The following is a 10,378-nucleotide window of genomic DNA, read 5'->3' as shown; positions in this document are numbered from 1 at the left end:
AAATAACAATTCACTCCTTTAAAAACAATTCACTGCTAATGTAGAGAATTTGTATGTTTAAAATGTGTATTGTTGTTTTTAAAGCAGTGAATTGTTTTTAGAGTAGTGAATTGTTTTTAAAGCAGTGAATTGTTGTTTTTAAAGCAGTGAATTGTTTTTAAAATAGTGAATTGTTTTTAAAGCAGTGAATTGTTGTTTTTAAAGCAGTGAATTGTTGTTTTTAAAACAATGAATTGTTTTTAAAGTAATGAATTTGTGTTTATAAAGCAATTTGTGTTTATATAAAGCAGAAAATTTGTGTAATATTAAAGTAGAGAATATTTTTAGGAATTAATGGGATTGACACGTGACTACAGCGCAGACTTGTTTCATAAGATGAAATTTATTTGTTTTGAATTTATTTATTTGTTTTGAATTTATTTATTTGTTTTAAACATTTATTTATGTTTATGAAAATATTATTTTTATATTTATGAAAAATGTATAAATATATTTACTAAACAACATATAATGCATATAAATATATAAATTTAACTTTATATATTTTTTAAATATTAAACTTAACTATATTTTCTTTGTATTATGTGATATGTTGCTCAAATATAATTGTGAAAAGTGGCAATTAAATTACAAAAATAATATTATCAAATACCGAAAAAGATATTTTTAAACAATAAGAGGCAAACAAGCTCTTTAAACGATATTTATAAGTAATTTCCAAAAGTGTTAAAGCAGATATTTAATTTAATCATAACTATATAAGCTTTCATTAAAATGTATAATATCTGATCATAGCATATTTCTTAGTTATGTTTCTCTCTTTACAGATGGGGAGAATACAACTCGGCGATTATGTCGAAGAAATTTTCTATCCTTTCGCTTTTAGCATGAGCGCGTTTAAATAGAAATTCGCATAAATATCCCTCGAGATGAGACTCTCGTATTCCATATCTCGGGATATTTGCGCGAATTTCTCTCCAAACACGTTCAATATTCTGTGTATAGACGTCTGTAAATAAAAAATATTTTAATACTTCATAACGTACACATGATTGAATTAGAATAAACGTATCGTAAAAATCTTTGTTTTTTTCTTTTATCAGTATCTGGATCGACGAAATTGTACATATGATTCACTGTTAAATATTGGAAGCTCTAATTGTTTAAACAATTATAGGACTTCCAACAATTCGAAATAATTGTTGTTTCTGGCATGATTGATCCATTGTTTAATACATGCCAGGAGAGTATGTATTAAGAGGAGTTTTTTCAGATCGATTCTCTACCAGTACAATAAAAATTTTCTTTTTCGCTCGTATTCTCCAATTGCCTTTCAAAAGGCGACCACGGTTGTATTTACGATGGCCAATTTTTGTCTCATCTACAATATTTCAACAGTTCGTTCTGGACCTTCAAGTATTGTATGTTACTTTGTTTGTCGGCTCAGTACGCAGACCTGTTGATGTATAAAATATTTTCATTAATAATATTAAATAATATTAAATATATATTATTAATGTACAATATTAAATTATATTACCTCGCGACAAAAAGCTGAACCATTCTACAACTATAACGGAAGAAATGCCGAGTTCCTCTTCGAAATCTTGTTATCAAGGAGAATGTAATATTAGGAAAAATGCTACAATTTTACAGACATTTTCAACGTTTAAATTGCTACGACTAAATCAAGTGCACCGACTTTTGCACTTTTCATAACATTCTTTGTGAACTCGTTTCTTCTTCGACTTCTTCCACTTATTAAAGTATATCTTTTTCGGCATCGCAAAAATGTTGTTAATATGTAATTGATTTCCACACACTTTTCGCAATTAATTGTTGAAAGCAACACATCATGTTGAAGTAAAAAATCAATTAATTTATTTCTATCGCCAATTAATTGAATAAACTCGCAAAAATACATTGTTAATATGGCTATACAACAATGCTAGTGCTTCACTTATTTTTAAATTTCGAAAAATAATACAGCATCGCGCATGCGCATCAAACTAAAGTACGGTGTAAAGTACGATCTGTTCTTTTTCTAAATTTTGAAGTATATTAGTACAATAAGTTAGAGTGAGACTGCTGTAGTTTGTCTCTAACTCTGAAATAGTGCAATAAGATTAGAGTGAGACAAATTACAGAAATCTCACTCTAATTTATTGCACTATTTCAGAGTTTTTTGAAAAAGAACAGATCTTACATATACATAGCGCTGCAGCGGAGTCGGAATAAGATATTTTAATCTTTAAAATCTTGAACTTTAACGCTTAATATCTCGATTCACGAGGCTAACCGCCGGATTTTTTTTACCAGATTTTTTTCATTTTGAGTGAAAGCGCGTCGGATGAGTATATTTTCATTAAGATTTTAGGTGGGATATGCTATTTTAAATAATTTATTTTGTTGACGGAAGACCACTAAATTCAGGCTCGCAGAGATTTTTTGAAATGAGATCCCTTGTCTGAAAGATCTGACCGTAGGCGAAGTTTACTCGTTTCAAAAAAGTCATAAAATATAAAAAGCATTATCACGTTATTCTGCTTGTTATGCTGCCTGCCGTAAAGGCCCGATGATGATACTCTATCAAATTTCTCCAGTGGAAAAAGATAAAAGATAAAAGACTCGTATTAAAAATTAAAATTAGAAACCATTAGTATCGTAAAAAAGGATTTTGTCAATAATGTACCATGGAATGATATCAAATCTTTATTATTGGCTTTTATCAATTCAACAACTAAACTATTAATATGCAATGAATTAATCAAATATCCACCTACAGATTTTCGCTCTATATAATCGACAAAATGCATTGCTCGCCCACTGGGAGACATCGAAGCATTACAAAAACGTATCATAGGATAAAATTGTATTGTATTGTGTTTTTCCCAAAAAATATTGGGAAAATCTAAAATCTGATATCCAATATATTCAGCAATGTTTGCAATGCCAATTGAAAAAATTAATAAGAATCAAAACTAAACAATTAATCACCAACACACCAGGATATTCTTTTGACAAGGTAGCAATGGATATCGTAGGATTTTTGCTAAAAACAGAAAGAAATAATGAATATTTTAACCTTGCAAAATTAACGAAATTTTGCATGGGAATATCACTGTCAAATCAGATTTCCGAAACAATAGCAGAAGTTTGTGTAGATAGGTTCATTTATGTATTAGGAGCGCCAAAAGCTATACTAATCGAAGAAATTTTATCAGTGATATAATGAAAAAGGTTGCAAAAATTTTCAGAATACGCAAATTCCGCACAATCGCTTTTCACTTACAACCGAATCATTAGAAAGATCACATCATACTTTGGGCGAATATTTAAAACAATATGCAAATTTGAAAAAAACAATGAGATAGATGGATCAGTCTTACAATGTTCAATTACAATATTAACGTATATGAACAAAACACATTCCGTATCAATTGATATTCGAAAAAATAGCTAGAATACCTTTAAACTTTTAGCACCGAATGACAAATTGGCTAAGTACGATTATCTAATAAATCTTGTCACTCCATTCCATACAGACAAATGCTCGTGAGAATGTTACCGAAGCTAAAGAAAAATCAAAGAAACATTACGACAAATTAATCTTCAGATCTTTAAGCTTGGAAATTAAGTATTTTTACTATTATTGCGCCGTTTGCTGACTCTCATTAGTCTATTTATCTTTTTGTATTGTTAAAATTCGAGAGTCCTAATATAATTTTTGTTATAATTTTGCTAACTTCACACTAGCCTTCCTCCCCAACTTCAAGGAAATTGGATTGAAAAAATCTTAATCGATAGATTTTCGTTTGCATATTCCGAAGCAAATCGATTTTTTGTTTGCATACCTTTAATTAAAAATTTATTAACAATTAAAGTTTCGAGAAAGATAGATTGCGGCAGATAAGTTCAAATCACACAGTTAAAAAATTCAGTTAAAAAATTATTAATGAATGTTGAATGCCAAATTAAAAATTCACGCGACAAAAATTATCAGCTAAATGTTGACAATAATTTCAATTTCGCTAAATAACAAGAATATTTTATTACGTTTAAATTGGCAGTAAATAGACAATGTCATTACACTTCGATAAATTTAAGTATGGATTTAACATGATTTTTTTAAGGAATGTAACTCAGAGTTTAATGAAGAAATTTACATATCATTACGGCATTAGCATTACTCAAACCATATAGCGTGGAGGTTAAAAGAATAGCATTCCTCATTGGCAGAACTAGTGCACACTCAGTGCACTTTAAAGTTGTTGTACACGACGTAAAGATTTGCTTGAATAATTAGCATATTAATTTATTAGAAACGTTTACCTAAATACATTGTTTTAATGTTATTTTATATACACATTTTTTTTGTTTTACTACATTTAAACGTCATTTTTACCGAAAAAAAAACTTTATTTTTTCAACAACCTATCACATTAGAAAAACTCCTTGATAAAAAGATAAACATTTATAAAACATTTATAAAAAAAAAATGAAAATATTCGAAAAAAACGTTTTCCATAGATGGATATGCCAAATATATGTGTAAACGTTATTTTCGTTTAAATGTATAATAGTGAGCCTTATTCAGTGAGAAATGATATCGGAATCGGCATCCAATTGATGTCGATTCAATGAAATTATTAAAATCGATGTTGATTCGATATCGATTTCATTGTCATTTTTTACTGGGTAAGTTTTTAACGGTATAACATAGATTAAATCTCCTCAAAGTGTCACATTTTGATTTTCTGCAAAAATGCTGGTGAAGTTCATCTCGCGAAGTTAGTCTCATTATGAATCATTCAATCAAAAATAAAAAGTTCTCATTGGATCGAATGCGATGCAAACATTTACCGCAAGAGCATTTACCGCGCGCATTTATCGACAATATTCATGAGCATCAATCGCACATGAACTGCGATTGCAGGATAGCCGACGATATTAAGAGCCACTTCTCGTTATGCGGTGGTGAATAATTCGGGCACGAATAATGCGTTGCAAAATTCTCAATCTCTCCTGACTGGACGATGCGCTTTTCTTCCCTCAAGAACACGATTGTTCAGAACAAAGAGATCGCGTCGATTCTTTATTAAATTCCTGGGAAATGCTTCTTACGTTATACTTCGGAACGTTCGACCGGATTAGCGCTGTCCAATCGCGCAACTGGTTTAATGAACGAGAACAGACATCACGGTAACATGAAAGAACAAATGAGAAAGAAAGAATGGAAGAGGGTTGTGAAACAGGCGCGTTCTCAGATTTTCAATATTCACTGATCGACAGTCTGTGGTTGTGGTTCATATCAGGGAGAGAGAAAAAAAGAGAAGCAAGAGAAGGAGAGGGGGAGAGAGAAAGAGAGCACTTCATTTCAACATAAAATTGAAAGCAATTTCCAACAATTTGTGTGCTCAGATACTACACCGATATTAGAAAACGAAGTCCAAAAATCCAAACGAATTTTCTATTGAAATACGACGCAACTGATAGTGATGCTTTAATATTTTTACGAAACTTGATAGAGTGAAACAGTCTAAAAAATTCGTTATAAAAATGTAAAATATTGTAATGAAATGCTGTCGATTGAAAAAGTAACGTTTATAAAAAAATACAAAATTCTTTTTACTAAAAGTATATAAAAAAGTGTAAAAAATGGCAATTCAATAAACGAGAAGAGAAAAAAGGAAATAGTTTTTAATACATTCGTCTGTTAAAAGAGTTATCGATCACGTGTCGAAAAGATTTAACAGTTTATTCTCGTTTTTATTGTTATCAAGATAATAAAATTGAAGGTACGTCACATTTCAGTTTTAACCGCTAAGGGCAATTCGAATACACATCGCATATATATGGACTTTTGTTAGTTTATCAGTCCCATTTTGAGATATAAGGAGAGAGGTTTTGTGATATAAGGAGAGAGGTTTTATATACCAGCGCCCGGCTATTCTTTAGGACGAAATTAGGTCTCACAGAATCTTTTGGACATGCCATCCCTTGTTTTCCTCAGCGATAAATATCGCTCATGTCCGTGTATCATTCACGACCTCCACAGCGCCTACGCAGCGATTTAATTACCATAGATTAATTTTCTTTCAAATATGTTGCGCGCTTGTGCCGTGTTGGTACGATGTATGTGTGGATCAAACTATCGTTACTTTCGATTAAACCTATATCCATTCAGATACACCTTTGCTTGAACCAAGAAAGGAATTCTGAGATGATAATTTGCGAAATTACGCATAGACGTCGTTGCCACGCGGAAGTTAATGCAATTCCGTTGTAGTGCATTTATCGCATTCATTCAACTTCTGAACTAAACCGTAAGATATTTCATTCAATCCAATTTAATCTAAGATAGAGGGATCCTTCGTCGCCTAAAAGAAATTTTTCAATAAACTTGATCTTGTCTTACTTCTTCGGATACAGATAATAATATTCTAGCAAAAATTGTTAGTGAAAGATTGTATTTATATATATGGAGTTTATTTATAAAGAGTTTTATGGATGGTTAGACTGTTTACAAAGAATTTTATTGATGATTACTGTGGCACTGTTTGGAAGCACATTGCAAATATCTACTGAATCCTTTGTTGACAGTAATAAAACGAAAATGTTACAAACATAAAATTAGAAACATTTGAGATTATGTTATTAAACGTTATGGTATTGAACGTTTAAATATTTCATATAGTGATCGACATTTTAAAATTCTACAAATAAAAAAATTTTTGCTAGAAGGAAAAAATAATTTTGCTAGAATATCTAAAAAAATTTAGATATCAGATCTTTAGATACAGATCTGAAAAATTTGATAGAACTGTCAAAGTAACTTTATAGGAAACTTAAACAGCGAGAATATACGAATAAATTATTTAACCACACCTTTTCGACACACACGTCATTGATATAACTTTTTTAATTGAAATGTGCTAAAGATTGTATTTTTTTTTCTTTTTTATTCTTGTCTGTCGAGTCCTCGTTTTTTAATATACTTTTTTTAATACACTTTTAATAAAAAGAATTTCGTAGTTTTTATGGACATTGTTTCAACTTAAGCATGATGATGAACAATGCTGCAAAAAATTTTAATATTTTTACAATAAAATTATTTTCAGATCTGTATTTGGCAAAATTTTTAGATATTACAACAAAATTGTTCTTTCCATACATGTTTAAATTTTTATTCATAAACAATTCACAATAAATGTTTAAATTTCAATGGAATATCTATTCAACGTTTAAGCAAACTTTTTATAAATTTTCAATAAATATGCTATTTCCGTCAAAATAATGGCATTTCAATTAATATTCATGGTTTCTGACATTCTAATGTGACATAAAGATTTCAGCAAATACGTGATGAATATACATTAATCAGATCAAACTACCTCTGTGTTTTAATAAGTTTGGAAGAGTGTATCCGTTACGTCAGGCAACGGCTGATTGATAATGCACGAGGCGTATGCATTTTCCGACTTCTCCGAACTATAGTTTTACGACTCATCATCTCATTTATCATCATCTCTCATGGAAGCTTATGTTTTACAGTATTGTATTTTCTCTAACTTCGAGAACCTTGTCATTAGCTTTCATTAAATACTATCCTATTCATTTTTAAAGTTTCCCTTTAGAAAGTAAGAAATATTTTATGCTGTAAGAATAATTTATCGCATAATAATATCAATCAAGGGAATTTACCCAACGAATCGGCAATTGAATTACAATTGAACCGTAATTGTATTGATAATTGAGAATGTCTCTCTTGTGCGCTATCTTTTCCATTATTATAAGATTTCAGCCTTTACAAATTGCATGGATGGAACTTACTTGTAATTAGTGCTATTTCTGCCTTCATTGTTTATTAGATATAAAACAAAGATATAACACAAATAGCACTACGTGAACGCATCAAATATCTTTTCCGCGCCGTGTATTAACTTTAATCTAAACTATAAATAATCGGACCTGTGAACGATTGCATCAATAGTTGCTACCTTCGGTAATTATGCATTATAAGAGACATCACACCGATAACCTTGATTTTGAGATATATATTGCCAAGGTTATGATTCTAAATAACTTCGCCTTAACAATTAGGTGACGATCTCTTATAACTTCTGAAATATTTAGACTTAAGTCTAATTTGTGTAATAATTATTTACATTAATGGATATCGCGCAACCTTGTCATATGTTATCAAAATTATAACCTTGAATGATGACCTTCAACAGATTTTAGATAGCAATTGATGTTCGTAAAAAATTATTAATAAAAAAAATGTGAAAATGGTGTCTCTTTTCTATTATATGAAATAGAAATTTCTTTCTTTACAAAATATTTTATATCTTTTCACGCGAAATAACTTTGACTCTACCTCCCCTTCTGCTTCAGGGGCGCATAATTTCCCTCCATTTTACGACTTTCCCCCTTTGCTTTAGAGAAAACGATTTTTACGCGAAGTGACTTTCATTCCACCTCCCCTCCCCCCCTTCAGAGACGTAACTTTTCATTCTCTCTTGGCAGGGAGGAAAGTGGGGTGGGAGTCGTTTAACAGGTGGAAAATCATGTGCTTCTAAAGCAAAGAGGAGAGAGGGTAAAAGTCGCTTCGCATGGAAATCGTGCTCCTGAAGCAAAGCGGAAAGTGAAGTGAAAGTCGCTTCGCGTAGAAATCGTACGCCCCTAAAGCAGAGAGGGAAAGTCGTAAAATATATTTTAAAGCAGGAAATTTCTGTTTCATATAATAGAAAGGAGACATCATTTTTCAAATGTTTTTTTGTTAATTTTTTAACGAACAACCGCCATCTAAAATCTGCTGAAGAGCACTCAAGATTATGACCTTGACAACATATGTTAAGCTCAAGGTCATCGGCGCGGTGTCCCTTAAAGTAAGTGCCTAATTTCCTGCCAGAAATCCTATTATTTCAGAAATCAATTTCAGAGATTAAAAGTGTAAAAAATAAAAATCTTGATAATTTTTCTTTTTTAGACAATGCATTACAAAATATGATAAAGGATTAAAAAAGTTTCAATTTCTGCTTAAAAAGGTGTAAGTGAAAGAAAATCCAAACATCATGAACTTCTTAATAACTTTATCTAGGAGATCATTTGCTTACAAGCACTATGAAAGTCAAAGCGAACGCATCTATAGTGTTTTTTTTATAAATTTTGACTTCCTAGATACGCAAGTTATTAAAAAGTTTATGACGTTTAGAGAACAGCTCAAACATTAAACGAAAATATTGAACTTTGGATGAACATACTCATGTCCGTGCACAATTCTCAAAGTGTTTCTTAAATGCTATTACTTTTTAATATTATCGAATCCAGGAGATCAAAATCTACAAAAGACATTACTTCCTTTAAACCTTTTTATATAGCAATCGGCGCCTTTTTATCTTTCTTTGATAGGCGATCGATTTTCTATAAGATAATTAGATTTCCGACAGGATGATGGCAATCATGTCGCATCTCGTCTGGAAAAACTGTTTAAAATTGAGAAGTACGACAGCAAGTAGAAATCTCAATCTTTTCCTTATTTCTCAGAATATCTTTTGATAAAATTATCTTCTCTCACCTCATCTCGTAAGAAAATTAACAGCTCTTGCAACACGCTTTGACGTAAAAATTTCGGATTACATCGAAGTGAAAAGAGAAATGTTCTTGCTTTGAGAATCCTCGAGACAGTATCGTAATGGCCGAGAAGGACGCAAAGAATTCGAAAGGAGAAAATATGCAGTAATGTTACATCCGCTTACATCTTCTTCCTTTGAAATGTGTGCAAGAATGTGCATACGTACGTATGTGCTGATAAACGTCGAACCAAACTCGTCTACGTACGGAAGCATTCAATTCCTCTTTCCCGGCTTTCTCTTCCCTATCTCCTCACCTGCGGATATTTTAACATAGAAAGAGAAGAGGATGAAAGATCGGCATGAGGGAGAACACATTCTCAAGTTTCACTAGAGGCGGCTGCATCGTAAGGGTGAGGCGAGACGACTGAACTTCGGTCGACGATTAATATTTGCAGACAATGGGCAAGCACATATTTCCGCGGGGTCCTTTCCGGCCTTCTGTCGGCACTCCTATCTCCCGCCTTATATCAGGGGTCATCCTAACGAGAACAGAAGAGCGCGCGCGCGCGCGCGTGTGTGTGTGTGTGTGTGTAAAAGAGTGCGTCCATGTATCTTGAGGTCCGTGTATATGATCTCCACTACTAGCCACCACTGCTTTTCTCTGTGTCGACGATGTCTGCCGCTCTCTGCCGCTGTAATATGCGAACATGTGTGTGTCACGACACGGCTGCTGCCTAACGTACGATGCAAGTTTCCATTGTCTTGTTTAACTCGGAGCGCCCACTTTCCGTCGTATTCAA

This window comes from Atta cephalotes, assembly GCF_000143395.1.
Source record: "Atta cephalotes unplaced genomic scaffold scaffold00020, whole genome shotgun sequence".
Lineage (NCBI taxonomy): Eukaryota > Metazoa > Arthropoda > Insecta > Hymenoptera > Formicidae > Atta > Atta cephalotes.
The sequence above is the reverse complement of the archived record's forward strand: the minus strand, read 5'-3'. Positions refer to the sequence as shown.